Genomic DNA, 18,892 nt, shown 5'->3' on the forward strand with positions numbered 1-18,892 from the left:
ATTGATTGTTTAAAGCGGCTTTGTTTTAGCGAATGAATTTATACAGTGGCAACCTAGGAAGCTCTAAGCCCTTGTTGCCTTACAGAATCATTAAAAAACAAGCATAACTTGTCAGAACCAACTATGTTGGGGCTCTGGAAAATGGTCAATGGTTTACAGAAACCAAGTAAATGCCCTATCAAGAAAAAAAAAAAATCTGGCCAGGCGTGGTGGCTCACACCTGTAATCCCAGCACTTTGGGAGGCTGAGGCAGGTGGATCACTTGAGCCCAAGAGTTTGAGAACAGCCTGGGCAATATGATGAGACCCTGTTTCTAATACAAATACAAAAAATTAGCTGGTCGTAGTGGTGTGTGGCTATAGTCCCAGCTACTTGGGACACTGAGGTGGAAGAACCACCTGAGCCCAGGAAGTCAAGGCTGCAGTGAGCTGTGATCACGCCACTATACTCCAGCCTGGGCAACAAATGTGAGATGCTGTCTCAAAAACAAAAAAGTCTTTAAAATGGTAGAAAAATTTTGTAGCATTTTTACTCACCCTTTTCCCAGCCCTTCCCCAGCAAGGCAGCCGTCTAGGTCTTGAAGCAGCAGCAGGCCAGTTCCCAGTTCCCGCTCAAGCCAGAGGGAGCAGAGAAAACCTTATTTTCAAATTATTGTGTACGTTTATTATAACTTGTCAGAGGGATACCTGAAGGACTGATGTGAGTTGTTCACATGTGTTTCACCGAGCTCAGGACTCCAGCAGGAACAGGAGTGGGCAATGCTTGTAAATACTGCAAGGGAGACTAAAGACCCACAGACCTGTGGGGCAAGCGATTACAGGTTGAGACATACAAAAGACTTTAAGGCCTGGAGGAAATGCTGCGGTGTGATTCTTAGGAAAATTTGAAAATTAAGAAGCAGGCGGATGGATCACCTGAGGTCAGGAGTTCAAGACCAGCCAGGCCAACGTGGTGAAACCTCGTCTCTACTAAAAATACAACAATTAGCTGGGCATGGTGGTGAGCGCCAGTAATCCCAGCTACTTTGGAGGCTGGGGCAGGAGAATCACTTGAACCCAGGAAGCAGAGGTTGCAGTGAGCCGAGTTCACACTGCTGCACTCCAGCCTGGGCAACAAGAGTAAAACTCTGTCTCCAAAAAAAAAAAGAAAAGAAACAGGCGTATATGCAGGTGAATTTCCAAAGTCACACACATATACACATAACCAAGGCAAAACACACATTCAGAAACAACTAAGAAGACCTTAAGCTTTCACTTTGGGTTGACTGCTAGGCTCAGAACAAGCCGAGCTAAGTGTGGAAGGAAAGGCCAATTTCCAAGTGTGGAAAAGCCACTTCTGCAAAGACTAGAAGAGATGGGTGTGTGTGTGTGTGTGTGTGTGTGTGTGTTGGCTTTTTGTGTGTTTGTTGTTTAGCTTCTGGCATTCAAAAAAAATCAGCCAAAATATTAGCTGATCATGAGTCAAAGGAACACATGACTTCAGTTGAGCATCAAAGGATTTCTCTTTTCACAGAGCTAATAGTAAATTATGGGTGACTGATATTAAAAATGTGACCAACATGCACTTCTGGGGAAGAGCTGTCTTGTTACTTGGCAACCTCTAGGGAAAGGTAGTTGGAGTGAGGGTCAAACTCAAGCAATCCTCTTCAGAATTTGTGTTCCTTAAGTACTACAATAACCAGAAACTTTTCCTTCCACTTTCCTCATCATACCTCCCCATCCTAACCAGCCCCAAGGCAGAGGATCCCCTTGCAGAAAGCCAGGCCGTTTTTGTTAGGGCACCCTATTTCTGGAACATACCCAGGCCTAGAGTATCTGGGACCTAACAGGATTTAGGAAATAATTTAGGGACCTTTGTCAGACCATTCTCTGCTTGGTGTCCCGTCCTTCTTATCTGATCAACCATAAAAATAGTCTGTGATTCCCCTTGTGTATGGTCATGCTATTCATTAGAGTTGTTACTGTTACACATTTGGGGTGTAGACGTTCCAGCACAGTCTGCTCCTCTTTCCCATCCCCGTCCCCGGACTCGAGGTTTGGCTCCCAGCCAGAACAGCAAAGTCACATGCTTTTCCCATTGGCTGTGACGCAGGCCCTGGCAGCATTTCAAAATCCACCTCCTTCCTTCTTTATCCACAACTCATTTCTCCCTGGCTTCCCGGCTCTCAAAAGACTGCGTGAGCAGGGGTTAAGAGTGAAGGCATTTCTGGATCTTGATATTTGTTCAGGAAGGAACAGGCAGGACGTGGTCAGAAGGAAGTTTCTGCAAATCAGCTGAGTATCTCAGGCAAATTTCTGTAGGGGGATGGAACTGAGTGAAGCATTATCTTTTACGGACAAGCTATTGCAGTAGTTGCCATTACAACAGAAGAATATGTTTTTCTCTCTCCTGGCGAAGCGTATGTATTCCACACATCTCTTTGGACAGCCCAGGACTGAATATTGGTACACGTATTCTGAAGAGAGTAGGAGAGTAACAGAGAGGCTTCAGGTTAGATCTGGGATGGGACAGGGGATATGGCTGAGTAAGCAGCCCTTCTCTTCCCTCCCCTCCCCTCACGCAGAGGCTGAGACTTGAAGACCCTTCCACAGAAGGAGCAGCCTTCCTCCAGGGCAACTCACCCCTACCTCCAACACATTTACAGCAAAGGAGCTGTCTCAGCCATGCTCTATTAGGAAATAAGTCACTGAAAATCAGAGACGGGTGGAGAATCAGGAGATCACTTATTAAAACCCAATCATTGTACAGATGAGAAATTTCAACTCTGGGAAGGGAAGTAACATGTTCAAGACCATCAAGCTCTGAGGTAAAGCCAGAGCTAGCGGCACTGGTGAATTCTGACTCCAGATGGAGTGCTTTTTTTTCCCCCCAGGTCGAGTCATAAAACTCAGTCTCCCATCCCTCCCCTTACTCCTACCCCTAACTCACCTCCAGTGAAATGTTGAATATACACCTCTTTGGTCTGGCATGCAAAGTCAGGATGTTTGGATTGACAGGAACCTGGATTCTTTCTGCAGGTCTTGTCAACAAATTCACCACAGGAGGTGCAAATTATAGATCTTGTAGGTTCTGAATATTATGTCAAAACCATAGCGTAAGACCAGGGGTGGCAGGTAGTCAGGGAAGAGAGGAGAAATACTGATGAAGGTATCTGGCTTGCTATCCTGGACCTTCCAGATTTCCCTAGCCAGACTTCTGGGGACCTCCGAGGACCCTCTCTTCTAGATATATCTCAGCAGAGCCCAGGTCTATCAGGGAATCTGGTTTTAGGCATCATGGGACTACCAGGAAACCCTCTCCCCTCCTCTTTACAGGCACAGCGTGTAGCTGTGTTTCTGAAGGGGGCACTGTGCTGGGTATTTCATTGCTGGTAGCACTGGGCAAGTTTGGCTGAGAAAGAAGACCCAGTATCCATGGGAAAGGAAAGAAGAGGATTTGTCTTCAGAGTTACTTACCAAGACCTGAACCCCTGTTGAAAGAAAATCATGCTATTGCTCTCCGATTTGCACATCCATAGGCGCTGAATTATTTTTTTTATCACCCCTTCCCTTCAAGCATCCCTCCTCACCCCCTTCCTGTAGTTAGAGTTTGGTGGGCAGCAGCAACAGCAGGGTCCCCAGCAGCAGATCCTCCATAGTGGGGAAAGGTATTTGCACCAGCCACAGACTCAGGAACCTGGACTCAATAAACACTGGCCCTATAGCTCCTGCCCCTCAGGATCAGGACTTTTAGAACATCACTCCCTGACCCCATCACCTTGCTCCCTTTGCCTCCCTACTGTGGGACTCACCCTTCATGGGAGACCAGCACAAAACCAGGAGAGCTCCTGCGAGCAGGAAGAACAGGAGCCGGTACATATATGCTGGAGGAAGCATGTATGTACTAGAGGGAAAGAATGAGGCAGCAGGCAATCAGCTGCAGAAAGGGCTCAGTGATGGCGCACCCAACAGGATGTGGATGGAGGTGAAGTTGCGATTTCCTCCCTAGTTTCCTGTGAGGTGTGGCCTGGGCTATAAAAGCTGTAGTTTAGTTACTTGTATTGGGAGGCCCTGCCTAAGAGAGTGGGTGTTCTGCTTCCTCTCCCTATTCCGAAGTCTAAGAGAGTGGGTGTTCTGCTTCCTCTCACTATTCCAAAGTCAACCCAGGGCCTTGATCAAGAATTTTGTATAGGGAAGAGGTAACCCTAGCATCAAGGGAAGATGTTATAGCTTCATGCCACAGGCACACAAGTGCGTGGCCCACCACATGCTGTGTTGGGATTCCTGATTCAGCCATATCATACAACACTGGGCTGATGAAGGGAGAGACCATTCAGGTGAAGATGAGGAACAAGCTCACCTCAGAGTTTCAGTATGCCTGATAAGAATGGAGTTGGAGACTACAAATTCATAAACAGGTCCAGCACAGGGGACCCAAGATGTAGCCATAACAGATTGTTCCTAGTGGTGACCCGCAATAGTACAGGGAACCTAAAAAGAGTATACTCATCAATCCACAGCTGGGACAAGTTGAAGACATGAAAAGTTAAGGAGAGAATTGGCAATCAATTTGCAACCATTCAATTTTACCTATGGAAATATAAACAAAGACATTATATTAAGGAAACCATGGCACCTACACAAAAGGAAGGCATCTTAAAGGTTGCAAACACCCCAACATGTTTTCTTCTTCCTGCATCCTTTTCTCTTCCCTCTAATACTCGTTGATTAAGTCCACTTGTTCTTCTTTCCCATGTCTTTTGACTAAACTATTTTTGAACAATTTCTTTCTTTCTTTTTTTTCTTTGAGATGGAGTTTCACTCTTGTCGCCCAGGCTGGCTGCAATGGCGCGATCTCAGCTCACTGCAACCTCCACTTCCCAGGTTCAAGCGATTTTCCTGACTCAGCCTCCTGAGTAGCTGGGATTACTAGCATGCACCACCATGCCCAGCTAATTTTTGTACTTTTAGTGGAGACAGGGTTTCACCACATTGGCCAGGCTGGTCTCGAACTCTTGACCTCAAGTGATCCGTCCGCCTTGGCCTCCCAAAGTGCTGGGATTACAGGCGTGAGCCACCGTGCCCAGCTTGGACCATTTCTGTAGACACAACCCAAGTCTAAGCTTCAATATGTTTAACCTGGCTGAAAGAAGCTTATTTTGCTAGTTTTCTAGTTTGTTTTCTTTTCAAATATTTCCACCTCTACGTAGATGAATTAAAAACATATCTCTTCAAGCCTATTCTGTGGTCTACAGCTATAGAACCCAATTCATTTCAGAAAGTTTCACACTATAGCCCACCGAACAAGACTAAAGGCAATTCAGAGTAGAAATCAGTCACCATTGACTAGGATGAGAGAACAATAGCTTATACAGGAGATATAATGTAAGGAACTTTAGGACTTAGCTAAGCAAAGTTAAGGTGAGTGGCATTCTCTAAGAGAAAGGTGCATGCAACGTTCTAGAGATTTGCAGTCTTTCCATGTCACAGATTAGATTCTTCTCTTGTAATGTCTTTATCTAGTTTTGTATCAGTGTAATGTTGGCCCTATAAAATGAGATATGGCAAAAATAACGGCTCTTCAATGTCCTGGAGGACTTTTTATAGAATTGATATTGTTTCTTGCTTAAATATTTGATAGAGCTCATCAGTGAAGTCATCTGGGCTTTCCCTATGAGAACGTTTTATTTTATTTTGTGTGTGTGTGAGAGGTTTTTAACTACAAAGTCACCATCTACCTAAGACATATTTATTTCTTTTTGGGCAACCGTTGGTTGTTAGAGTCTTTAGGAACTGCCCATCATCTCTCATAGTAAGTACCATACTAAGCACCTATATGAGTTTGCTTATTATGGTTTGGTGTTGTAAGGACTTAATGTATTACAGTACTGACAACAGAGTAAGTGCATAGTCATTGTTGTTATCAATATTTTCTAAAGAGAATAAAAATCTTTGACTAAGACAAAAAATATTCCAGGTGAATTTCACTCAACTACTAACATACAGCTAGAAAGAAGTATCGACATTTTCTATGGTTTGAATATCCTCTCCAAAACTCATGTTGAAACTTCATCCCCAATGTGGCAGTACTGAAAGATGGTGAGTTTAAGAGGTGATTGGATCATGAGGGCTCTGCTCCTGGAGCTACCGTGACTCAGGCGGCCCCAGATCTGGCTTATGCCATAGCTCCAGAAGGTCTAAGTCCTAAACCTTGCTGGTGTCCATGTAGTGCTAATTCTGCAGCCTTGCAGAAAGAGAAGAGCTGCGGAGAGGCTTTGCAGCCTCCACACAGATTTCAAAGGATATTGTCAGAAGTCTGGGCCCCCAGGCAGAGACTCGTCACAGAAGAAGGATCAACTGCAGATAGCCCCCACGACAGCAATGCTGAGCAGAAATGTGGGATTGGAGCTGCTGCAGAGCGTCCCTCCCAGGGAAATGCCTAGTGGAGCCATGGGAGCAAGATGACCACAAAGAGTCTCCACTTGGGTAATATCTAATGGAGCTTTGGGAGCAGGACTGCCATCGAAACTTTAGAACTGCAGAGCTGCAAGCATGCAATGCCATCCTGCAAAAACTGGGTGGACTGAGTTCAGTCACAAGCCACGGGGGTCTTGAGAACCCAATCCCCATACTAGTGTGCAGTGGTTGCCAGACGTGGAATTGAAAAAGACTTTTCTGGAGTCTTAAGACCCAACGTCTGCTCTCTTGGGTTCCAGACTTGCTTAGAGTTTATTACCCCTTCTTCTTGTCTACTTCTCCATTTTGGAATGGGAATATATGTCCTAGGCTTGTCTCACCATTGTATCTTGGAAGGAGATAACTTGTTCTGATTTTACAGGTTCATGGATGAGAATCTGGACCTTGGACTTTGGGCTTTTGAGTTGGTGCTGCAATGAGTTAAGACTTTGGGGCTATCAGGGTGGAATGACTGTATTTGTATGTGAGAAGGACATGTGTTTTTGGGGGCCAGGGGTGGAATGCTATGATTTGAATGTTCCCTCTAAAACTCATGTTGAAACTTAATTCCCAGTATGGCAGTATTGAGAGGTGGCCCCCTTAAGAGATCATTGTTCAAAATGGGTTATCATGGGAAGGGAGCTGGTGGCTTTATAAGAAGAGAAAGAGAAGTGAGTGAACACGTTAGCACACTCAGCCCCCTCATCATGTGATACCCTGCACTGCCTCAGAAGTCTTCAGAAAGTTTCCACCAGCAAGAAGGCTCTCTCACCACCTGCCTCTACCTGTAAGAAATAAATTTCTAAAAGAAAGTTGGGATGAAAATGCTAGAGATAAGAGAATGCAGACTTGCAAAAGAAGTGGCTTATCCTAGGACTCTGCCTTTTAAGGAAAAACGCCTCTTGTGTTTTTGTGTCCTGCAACTACTCTTTCCCCATTATAAATTACCCCATTCAGGTATTCTGTTATAGAAATGGACAGTAACAGAAAATGGACTGGACCTAAAACAACGCTGAACCTTGGGGGCCTTTCAATGTACTTCTTTCCTCTTCTCTTGGCTAATGTAATCTTTCAAACAACAAGAAATCATTTTTTTCTAAGACTGTCCCTATATCCCACATATGGATATAGTGTGTCAAATAAGTCCTCTCCCACAGTTCAAGGGATTAGCAAATGATCAATTCTGCCCTCCTTTAGTGGCTCTAGTAAAGGGCCATAGTTGAAAAGTCAGCGTCCTGTATTCTAGTGAAAATTCTTCCAAAGATTCTGCTATGATCAAGAAGACCCTTGGTGTGAGCATCACAGTAAGTTACACTGCTTCCGCCCCACATGTCCTCTAGTTCTGGATGGCCAAGGTCATTCCTCCATTAATTCTGATGCAAGTCTTTGAATAAAACTCTGAGAAATTAACACTAGAATATTTTCTCCTAGAGGTATCATTATACCCACTTTACAGTTTTGGAAACTGAGGCTAAGTGATTTGCCAAAGTCAAAGTACTAGGGAGCAAAACTGAGATTTGAACTTGGGCCTGTCTCAACAATCCACCTAGCTATTAACTGTTGTGCCAGCACCTGCCATATGTAAAGCACTCAGCTCAGTGTTCCAGAAACAACAGGGACCCTTCCAGCATTTTTTCTATTTCCTCTTTTTTTTTTTTTTTCTGAAGCGTGTATATAACTCTCTGATGTCTGAGCAGATGTCAGTAAGTTGAATATTGAGATACTCTGGAGCACCGTTTTCTACATGGAAAGCCATAGGGGCAGAAAAGCGTGCAAAAAACCCAGGGATGTAATTGTTCATGAGAGCAACTAAAACTCAAGTACAAAGGAAACTCAAATACAAAGGATGACCCTCCTTTGCTTTTTAAAACGGGGAGGAGAGAGGCCTGCAGCTTACTGGTTAAGATCCCCTCATGAGCCAGGCATGTCACCTTTGAATCCCTCTTAATAGCTCTGGAATCTTAGACAAGCAAGTAACTTCTCTAAGGCTCAATTCCCTCAGTGGTAAAATGGGGAGAACAGTATCACCTCCATCAGGTTGTTTAGATGAGTAAATAAGTTATGTTACGTAAAGCCATTACAATAGTTCCTGGCATGTATCTAATATTACTAATCAGTGTACAATGGACTGGGGGCAGAAGAAAGGGCCACTCCAGGATGTGAAACATGCTAGGAAATTTCCTGTGACTGTCTGGCAGCAGCATGAGAAGCAGGATCAAGCAGAATTGTATAACAAGATTATGTTCTGGTGACAGAACCATATTTACAGTTTTAGCCAAGAGCTGAGTGCTTACTGTAGCCTCACCTGGCATTGTTGGGGCACCTTGCCCATCCTATGAGCTCCTACAAGTTTGAGGATTAGGTGATATTATCCCCATGTATAAGTAATAAACTAAGACAACAAATGAAAGAGCTGAGATTTGGGCCATAGTCTAACTGGTTCTACTGCTTACGCTCTTGACAATGCTGGATACCACTTTATAGGTAAGGCAGTAGTAGTAAAAGGCTTTGCACGCTGACTTCCTGTCTAAAAGAAAGTTGGGATGAAAATGCTAGGGATAAGATCAGGCAGACTTGCAAAAGAAGTGGCCTATCCTAGGACTCCACCTTTTGAGGAAAAACACCTCTTCTGTTTTTGTGTCCTGCAACTACTCTTTCCCCTTTGAGCCCCTCGAACAGCTTTCCTCTTTAAGCCTCATTGCCAATATGCAGTCCCCACTCCTAGCTTTTGCTCTTCTGTAAGAACCAGGGAAGGACCGCTCTCATGCCCCCATATGCTAGAAGTTGGTCGTTTCCACAAGCATTTATTTCCTGGGAGAGAACTGGGGGTTCTGGAAGCAATGCCTAGAATGACAGGGAAAGGCCTGACTACTGGATAAAATTCAGTGGGCTCAAACTCCTGGATTCCAAGGACCAGAACAACGGTAAGAAGAGACAATGCAGGAGCTGCTTGATAACAGCCAACATTTATAAAGTTATTGTATGTACATTATCTTGTTGTACGCTTGTTCCCAACCATAAGCCCGTGAGGAAGGCAATGTGGTGGTCATTTTCAGCATGAGGAAGCAGAGGTCTGAGAAGGTGTGGCTTGAGGGTTTCAGGACTCCACACCCAGTGCTGAGTAACCACACCTCACAACCTGCTCAGTTTCTTAAACATAATTTGGGACCGAGGAGCACACTGGAAGTGAATGTGGACCTTTGAAATAGTGTTTATTGCCCAGACACAGCCTGACACTACCCCAAGGTCAAATTTCTCCCCACCTCATACTATTTATGGCAGACTCTCTGAGAAGCAGAGTAGAAAGAGGATGAGTGGGGAAAAATGCAACCTTCTTTAGCCAGGAGAGAAGTAACTCAGCAGGAATCTTCTCAGAAGTCCAAGTCTGAGGCTTGACCAACTGCCTTTGAACTCAGGGCTCTAGGTCTGTGTCTGCATCCACCAGCCCTCAGTGAATCGGAAACTCAGGAGACATCAGGATCACCACATGAGAGGGACTCTTTCCTTTTCCAGCTCTTAGGGCTTCCTCTGGGCACCAGAAAATAGTGACATTTTCTTAAGCTGTTGCCATTGCTAAGAAAGAAATTTGATAAACGAATTCATGATCTGGGGTGACATCAGCAAGATGCTGAGCGGCAACTTCCGGCACTCTTCCCCTCCACAAAAAAAAAAAAAAAAAAAAGTTTTGACTCAGGGTCCCCAGGGAGTATTCTAAGTTACTTAAGACATGTTTAGTGTGAATCTCAACATTCTAGGACTCTGTCTTAGAAAACACAATGCTGAAGGATGAAGTTAACCCAAAGGGTGACTCTGATGGTGGAGGATCAGGCTGTGTGGCATCTGGGTCCGGCCATAAAATGTAATGACAGTAATCATGATAAAATAGCGACCAGGTATTGGACATTTATTATGTGTCAGGCACTACGCTACAGTTTACATGTCTTATTTAAAGATCATAACAGCATTATTATCCCCATTTTCAGATGAGAAACAGGCTTTTTGAACAAGCTTGAAATGCATATTCATATGGAGATTTTAAAAAAAAACGGCCGTCTGGATCTCCGAAGAGGATGTAGAGAGGAAGATGAAGATGTGTGGGTCGTCAGCCTGTAGAGGGTATTTAGAGCTATGTGATGATGTAACTGGAGGAGATAATAGGGCAAAAAAGGCAAGGACTGAGGCAGTCATGTAAATGATACAGCTTCAGGTTTTTTGTACTATAAAGAAAAATTTTTAACCTGAAATTCAAGCCACCAGGTATTATTATAGTTAACAGTGTTGTTGTTGTTATTGTTGTTTTGTACAACTTTTATGCATCTGCCTGCATAGATGCTGTGCCACGTAAGTGCAGTGCTTTATGCCTGGTTTTCAGATTGTTGCCTATGCTCTGGCTGAGCTGCCTGCTAAGAATCCTCCTGAATGAATGGAGTTAGATTTGTGCCTGCTGATTGTCTTCTGAGGAGCAGCTCGGAGGACGAGAGGGCATCAGAATGAATGAAGTGCCCAAAAGAGGGCCGCCATGCCAACACCTCAAAAAGCCAGAGTGGTGACCCTGAATGGTGGGAGGTGGGACAGGAGACAGAATGGTAAATGACTGGCAAGTGGTGAGAACCAAAAAATAACTTGGCAATTAAAAAAAAATTTTTTTCAAAGTTCAAATTATGCCCCAACTGTACTTGTGATACTAAAATTTTCACTACTCCATCAATTTTAAAACTGTGGAGACCCAGGTACTTCAGTGGTGCCCAAGTGGAGAGTTTCCTTAAGAGTGCCTTTGGACATGCATCCTAGATCTCTATTTGGGGGAGAAGCTTTTCTGGGATGGGGAAGGGAGTGTGGAAGTGTTACCAAAAATTTCACTGTCTTCCAGCGTGTGTGAGCATACAACCTCAGAAAATTTCTAAAACTTGGAGAAAAGTCTGCATCCTTTTATAACCTTTGATTTTTTATCATTTTGGCACAAGATTCAGCCTTTGAAATTATAAGAGCTTTTCTTTCGTAGTATTTTTACGTCTTCTAAATGTCCTAGTCTCTTTCTTCTCCACCACCCTCCAAACGGTGCCAAGAGTTCTGGTGCCGCATCGTTCCAGTGCCTTGTTCCGTCTTCTCACCTGACTGAGCTTTTCACCTCTCATCTGCTGCCCATCTGCACTTTAACGATAAAAATCTACCTCAGCTCAAGGCTCCAAGAAGATGATGTTCTATTCCCCTAACCCCATGCACTGAACCCAAGCTGTTTCTGGAACAATGGTCCCGGGCTTATCAGGACTACTGTCTGAACTACTGAACTACTCTCTCCACACCCACCTCCCACCCGGTCTGCAGCTTCAAGAAGCTCCCAGAAAGACTCACTACATTCTTGCCTGTCCTTGAGAACAGGGATTCAATCTAACTTCCCTTGGCACTTTAGGTCATGGCCAGGGAAGATATTTCTTTCAGGGCCTCTTCTTGGTTTTAGTTACACAAACTTCCTTCTGCAGTTTCATCATTTTATTCTTTTCTTTGAGCCTTTTTTCGAGTTTAGTGCTTAGAAAAAAATCTCCTTCCAGCTTCCAGTGCTTTGTTCTTTCATTCCCGCAAGTAGTTCCAGCTTCTCCCTCCTGTACTCAGAGGAGCAAAGCTAATGCGTTCTCTGCCTTTTGCCCTGCACAAACCCAAGGCTCACAGGACTCTATTTTAATTGATTCAATTCAGCAAGTGCTTACATATTGAAAAAAGAATGGGCTCCAGGTGAGCAACACGGAGGCCATAACAAAAACAGCAATAGCAGGAATGGAGAGGAGAATGATAGTAGTGATGTGATGAATGCTGAGTAGACTAGACCCTGTCACTGGTTGAATGTGGAACAAGGGAGGAAAAGGAGTCAAAGGTAATGCTGACTATATCCATATCACGGCTCTAGGCTAAGCTATGGGAACACAAGGAGGAACTGGGTCAGAGGGGGAGTGCTGAAAAAACAAACATTTATACCAAGATGTGAGGTTGAGCAGAAGTTTTCTAAGCAAGGAAGGGAGTGGCAAAAAGTGTAAGAAAAAGAGAAGGGGCTTACTCAGGGAACTTAAGGGTCTTCATTGTTGAAGGCTACAGTGCAAGCTGAGTGGGACTAAATGCAAAGGCAGCAATTAGGTGAGAGCAGTACCCCACCCTCCAAGGAGCTTCCCCAGGATCTCCCTGCCTTCCCCACATGACCAGGGACTCAGCTGCCTTTCTTTCCTCCCTAGACTTCTACTATCCACTGTATCTTTCAGAGATTTTTCTCCATTTATGCCTGGCCACAGAGAAGGCCACAAGATTTCATCTCCCTCTTTGTACTTTTTGGTCTGAGGATTTTATTGCCAATCACTTAAAGCACAGGAATATTAAAGGGTTTTAAAAATCTTACTAAGTTCTTATAATCCTTGGTCTATGGAAACCAGCTACCTTCTTTCCACATTTGGTCACTATAGCACCATGGTTAGGAGTTATACTAGTCTCTGTTTCAATTTGGATTCTCCACTGTCTAGTTGTGAGAGATTGTGTGGGTTTTAACCTCTCTATCATCAGTTTTCAACAGAAAAATATAAATAACAGTGTCTGTCAAACAACATTGTGAGTACACAATTAGTACATATAAGCTATTGAGTTGTTTTAAAATAGTATACCTTTTGAGGTGACCTGGAAGTAACACCAGTGAAAAAAACAAAAGAGGGAATTCCAGTAACCTCCACAAACACACATACAAACTCACACAAAATTTGTCAGAATCAACCTTATCAGAACTCTGGAAAATATCCAAAGATTTACATTAACCAAAAAAACGATGAATCACAATAAGATGACTTAAACACAGTAGGAAAGGTTTGCAGCACTTTTAAGTTAAACTTTGTTGAGCTTGCTCCCTGGTATAGTTGAAATCTTAAAGACAACAGCCTACATTCCTGGTCATAGGCTGGAAATTACCTGATTTCAGAGCGAACAAAGTTGACCTTGTTCCCCAAAAATTGTTCATCTGTTTTGACTTGTCTACTCTTGCCTTTATTTTACCTAACTTGTAACTCTCTCAGTGTGAAAAATCAGCTAAGTGGCGGCTTTCCTTGACAACACTGAAAAGCAAATGAATGAGCTGCTGAAACCTTGGACAATGGAGTAGAGTTGAGTCAACAACAGACATGCCAAAAGCCTTGGGGGAAACTCTGGGAAGAGAGTTACTTCGGTGAATAATAACTCTAGAAGGCTCTCAAGAATAATAGAAAATTACATTACACACATGTTCAGAACCAGAATGACTTGAGAATATCCTGAGCTTTAACTTTTATCTGATCTTTAGGCTCAAGTAGAAAGTGAAGGCTAAGGCAGAGTTGTAAAATGGACTGGCCTAGCACTGAAAGAGTGCCCTAACACAGAGCCAATCTGCAAAGACTGGAAGAATTTTGTCTTTGTCTGCTTTTTATTTCAGGCATTTAAGGAACTTTTGACAATTTGAGTATGCTGTGTGTAAATGTAGATCTTTTTTATTTTATTCTATCTGGAGTTCCTTGAGCTTCTAGAATATGAGATTCACGTATTCTATCAAACTTGAGAGGTCTGGGGCCTTTATTTTTTTCCAAATATTCTTTTGCCCCTTTCTCTCTACTCTTTCTGGAATTTATTTCATGTATATATTGGTGTGCTTCATGGTGTCTCACAGGTCTCTAAAGCTCTGTTCATTTTTTATGCTTTTTTCTTTCTGCTCCTTACTCTGGATAATTTCAGTTGATCTATCTTTAAGTTCTGTAATTCTTTCTTCTACCTGCTCAAATATCTTGTTAAACCCCTCTAGTAAATTTATTTCAGTTATTGCAATTTTCAATTTCAGAATTTCAATTTGGCTCATTTTTTTTTTTGAAAGAAAACAAAATTTGTATTTTTTGATAGAATAGTAGCAGAACTCAATATAAAATAATGATTACGTTAATAATTATTTGCTCACTTTTCCTGTATTTGGTATTTTGGGAAAGTGGGCTTGAAAACAACGGATACATTGATGAAACATTTCAATTTTCAATTGCCTGTTGTATTTGCTCCTGTTAGACAAACTATAACTTCTCAGTGTATACATATGTGCACAAAATTACACAGAAATGAAGCCATGTATAATAATGCATGACTAAAAGATATACCTCCCTTGAACAAATAACAGTTATTTTAGTAAATTTGCAACAAAGAAAACAGACTTGATTAACAAAAATATGAAAGATCTTTTAAATAAATGAATTTTGAATTTTTAGAGTAACCTAGAATTTTATCTAAATTTGGATTATTTCATTAGCTAGAACATGAAAATAGGCATTTATTTTACTCACCTACAGCTTCTGTAATACCAAATTTATGAAATGAGGCTTTGTGGTGCTGCCTTCAGAGCTCAATGATTTGCTTTTTCTGAATTTTGGAAGTCTGTCTCTGATTGACACACATGAATGTAGTGGGAAGAAATGAGATTAAGCATACAAGCTTTCTTTTTCATTTAAACATCATTGAAGCCATGAATTTGTAAATTGATATAAAAACACAATCATTTGGATCTGTATTAGTAAATTTATAAATGGGAGCTTCATTTTGCTCCAGAAATGTGATAATTAGAGATATATTCAGGTGATTTTTCCTTTGGTTTTTGTTGTTTTTTAATTTTTCTTTCTTATTTTTACCAAAGGTTCAAGTCATCTGTAATATTCAGGTGTTTTTAAGAATTTCTCATGGCAAGTTAATTGTGGGTGAACATTTCCCTACTGGATTACCAGATGTACTTAGTGGTTATAACTAGAATAACTCCAGGATTTTTTTGTGAACAAGTAGTAAAACACATTTCTGGTTTGCTTTCTGCCATAGAGTATTAAGACTTTTCCACTTTTTTTTTTTTTTTTTATACTTTAAGTTCTAGGGTACATGTGCATAACGTGCAGGTTTGTTACATATGTATACTTGTGCCATGTTGGTGTGCTGCACCCATCAACTCGTCAGCACCCCTCAATTCATCATTTATATCANTCCAGCTGCATCCATGTCCCTACAAAGGACGCAAACTCATCCTTTTTTATGGCTGCATAATATTCCATGGTGTATATGTGCCATATTGTCTTAATCCAGTCTGTCACTGATGGACATTTGGGTTGATTCCAAGTCTTTGCTATTGTGAATAGTGCCGCAATAAACATACGTGTGCATGTGTCTTTATAGCAGCATTTTAAAGATATCATCCCATAACATCTAGCCTCCTTCTTACTGAGAATTCAGCCGTCAATCTAATGTTCTTTGGAATGTATTATGTCCGTTGTCCTCTGGTTGCTTTTAACATTTTATTATTTTCTTTGACTTTCTGAAATTTTACTATCATGCTGCAGTTTTTATTCGTCTTGCTTTAGGGCTTTTTGTGCTTCTTGAATCTCTGGGCTGATGTTTTCCATCAGTACCGGAAAGTTCTCCACCATAATATTCATATAACTAAATACCATAATATATTGCAAAAAAAAAGCTCTATACAAAACCATGAATAATTCCTAGAATGCATACTGTATGATTCCATTTACATCAATATTTAAAATAGGTGGCCAGGCATGGTGTCTCATACCTGTAATCCCAGAACTTTGGGAGGCCGAGGTGGGTGGATCACCTGAGGTCAGGAATTCGAGACCAGCCTTGCTAACATGGCGAAACCCTGTCTCTACTAAAAATACAAAAATTTGCTGGGTGTGGTGGCATGCACCTGTAAACCCAGTTACTGGTGGCATGGGTAGGGGGGTGCCGAGGCAGGAGAATTGCTTGAACCCGAGAGGTGGAGGTTGCAGTGAGCCAAGATCGTGCCACTGCATTCCAGCCTGGGCAACAGAGTGAGACTCCATCTCAAAAATAAAAAATAATAAAACAGGCAAAAATATAGTGTGGTAAAACTACAACAGAAAACAATGGTTAGAATTCATAAAAGAAAGAATAGTGTTTTGCCAGCAGATGAGGAAAAAACAATGTAGTTAGAGAGGACCACTTGGCATGGGGAGTTTTCAGTGGTTTGAGCAATATTGAACTTTCTGACCTGGTTTGTAGTTACACAATTTGAATTAAAATAGTTCAAAATATTAATTTAAATCTTATGCCTTTTCTGGTATGTGAATTATATTTCACCAATATGAAAGTCCCACACCTATGCACACGTACACACACACAGGGGAAATAACAAGGGAGAAACTGCTTAGGCAAACTGGCCACAGATGGCCTCTCTAAACACAGAAAGAGCATTTTTATTGTCTCAGAAAGACACTTTGCAAGCATGTAGTAAGCTCACCAATATTGGCAGCTACATGCCTCCTTGAGTGCGCTGGCAGTTTGAGAGGAAGTCTCTGGGAGTGGCCTTCACGTACTTGTGAATTTACCAGGCAAAGTAGGGGAGGAGTCCCTAATTTCTCCTCAGCTGAGGTCACCTTTAAAAAGAATTCTCAGGGGGATAGCTAGGTTCGTTGGTACAAAATATCAAAATCCAGGACTTTTATTTCATCTGCAAGCTACAATAGGAACAATAAATAAATTATTGGTTACTTCTTCACTCTTGAATCCCAGACCTGCCTCCCTGGTCATTTTAATGTATAGGATATCTTCTCCAACCCTCAGTACAATAGAAATTATCTGGGGAACTGTCAACATACTGAGAGATTCTGAGATTCACAGAAATTCTTAAGAGATGGAAAGTTTCATGGTAGCAAAGAATGTACACAGAAAGGCTCCCCAGAGCCATAATGGCTCCTAGAAACTCTTTCTTGGATCTGCCCATATTGTCTGAATATTTCCTCCATCTTTCATGTCCCTCAAGAGGATAGAATGACTCTGATTTCATCTAGTTTAAGTCACCCAGAGCTATGCTGTTCACTTGCCTGAGGGAAAAGGAACAGGCTATTCTGCTCTGACCATTCCTTCAAAGCCTGACAGAGAAGAACTGTCCCCTCTCTGCACACTACTAGTGTAAGTCCTGTGGTATTAGGAAAACTCCAGGAGCCTGGCCACTGGTGCTGCAGTGGAACCACAACTGTGGTTCATCTGTTTACCCTCCTCATATGTAAGGTCCGCCTAAGCTGAGATGTCTTTCCTCAAATCCTGATATTCATCACTAGCCCAGTTAATATATTCAAAATGATTATTATGTAAAAACATCTCAGTTACCAGTGAAACTCCCTGTGAAGCGTAGATTTATTTCCTTTAAAATTAATAACTGATTGGAATGTGAATTTCCATTCAAAAATCATCATTTTCTTTTTTATTTGCAGGATAACATTGGAGATGCAAACTAAAAGTTCTCAGCCATAATCTAAACATCTTCTAATCACACACACAGAGACGTAACTAAGTACCTCATCACTCTCGGAGTTGACGTATAAGCCAGGGCTTACTCTTCTGGACTAATTGAGTCTCCCGAGCTCTGTGCTAGAGAGGAGGGGATCGGGAATAAAGGGCTTTGCAAAGTTCCATAGGGTTCAAAACAGTAAGGCAAAAGAGGTTCCTGAATACTTTTTGGCCACAGGTCTGGAATTTATGACATAAGAAGAATTTGGTGGTAGGGAGTCCCTTAAGGCAAAAAGTAAAAGGATTAGAGTCACAAAGAAAAGGAGCAGAGTGAGACTCAGTAAGAAAATCAGGTATTAGGGCCAGGAGGCTAGGGAGTATTCATACATTTGAGGAGATGTTAGGGATAAGTCGATAAAGGAGTTCAAATATAAGCAAGGAATACAGGTGGACCAGTACAAATCATTGGCTGGGAGGAGGAAATTTCTGCTGTAGGGGAAGTGGTATAATAACATTATCGATGTGTGATTAGGTAAGGAGACGTTTCTGACAGGGCAGAAGAAGAGAACATTTCCTCCTTTCTTATGGGTGCCATTAGGCAAATAATTATGGGGTTCCTGGAAGGAAAGGAGGGGAACTCTTAACAGGCAAGAGAAAGGAATGTAAAGATGCAAGGGAAGATGCTAAATTTCAGGGAAATGAGAGGAAGGAAAGGAAGACTTCTGTCCACGAATACGCAGAACACAAAAATCGACGCTGTCATGTGTGCGTGTGTGTGTGTGTGTACGTATGTGCAAATGTGTGCACAAGTGTGTATGTAGCACATTACTACTTCATGGTGTTATTTTAAAACTTCATCAGCGTAGTCAGTGCCAGGTCAGGAGTTAGTATATAAGTCTCTTACTCTGTGCATGGAAATGCCAGTTTGATCTGTTGGCATGTGATAATAAGCTCCAAAATATCATGGATGCAAAAATCTTTTATACATTACTCTTGCTGTCCCCAACCACTTCAGCCAACATCTTGCTTAGACCACCATCCCACTTGGCTGTAGACCTGCATTGTGCCCTGCTGCAACCTGCTTCCTTCCAGTTGCTACTCTTCTTCTCATATAGAGAAGATGCTCCTAGCAATATATGCTTTGCCCTAAGCATGGGCACAGGCTCTTCTGTCAGTTC

The sequence above is a fragment of the Rhinopithecus bieti genome, unplaced genomic scaffold (genome assembly GCF_001698545.2).
Source record: "Rhinopithecus bieti isolate Rb0 unplaced genomic scaffold, ASM169854v2 scaffold_20150, whole genome shotgun sequence".
Classification (NCBI taxonomy): domain Eukaryota; kingdom Metazoa; phylum Chordata; class Mammalia; order Primates; family Cercopithecidae; genus Rhinopithecus; species Rhinopithecus bieti.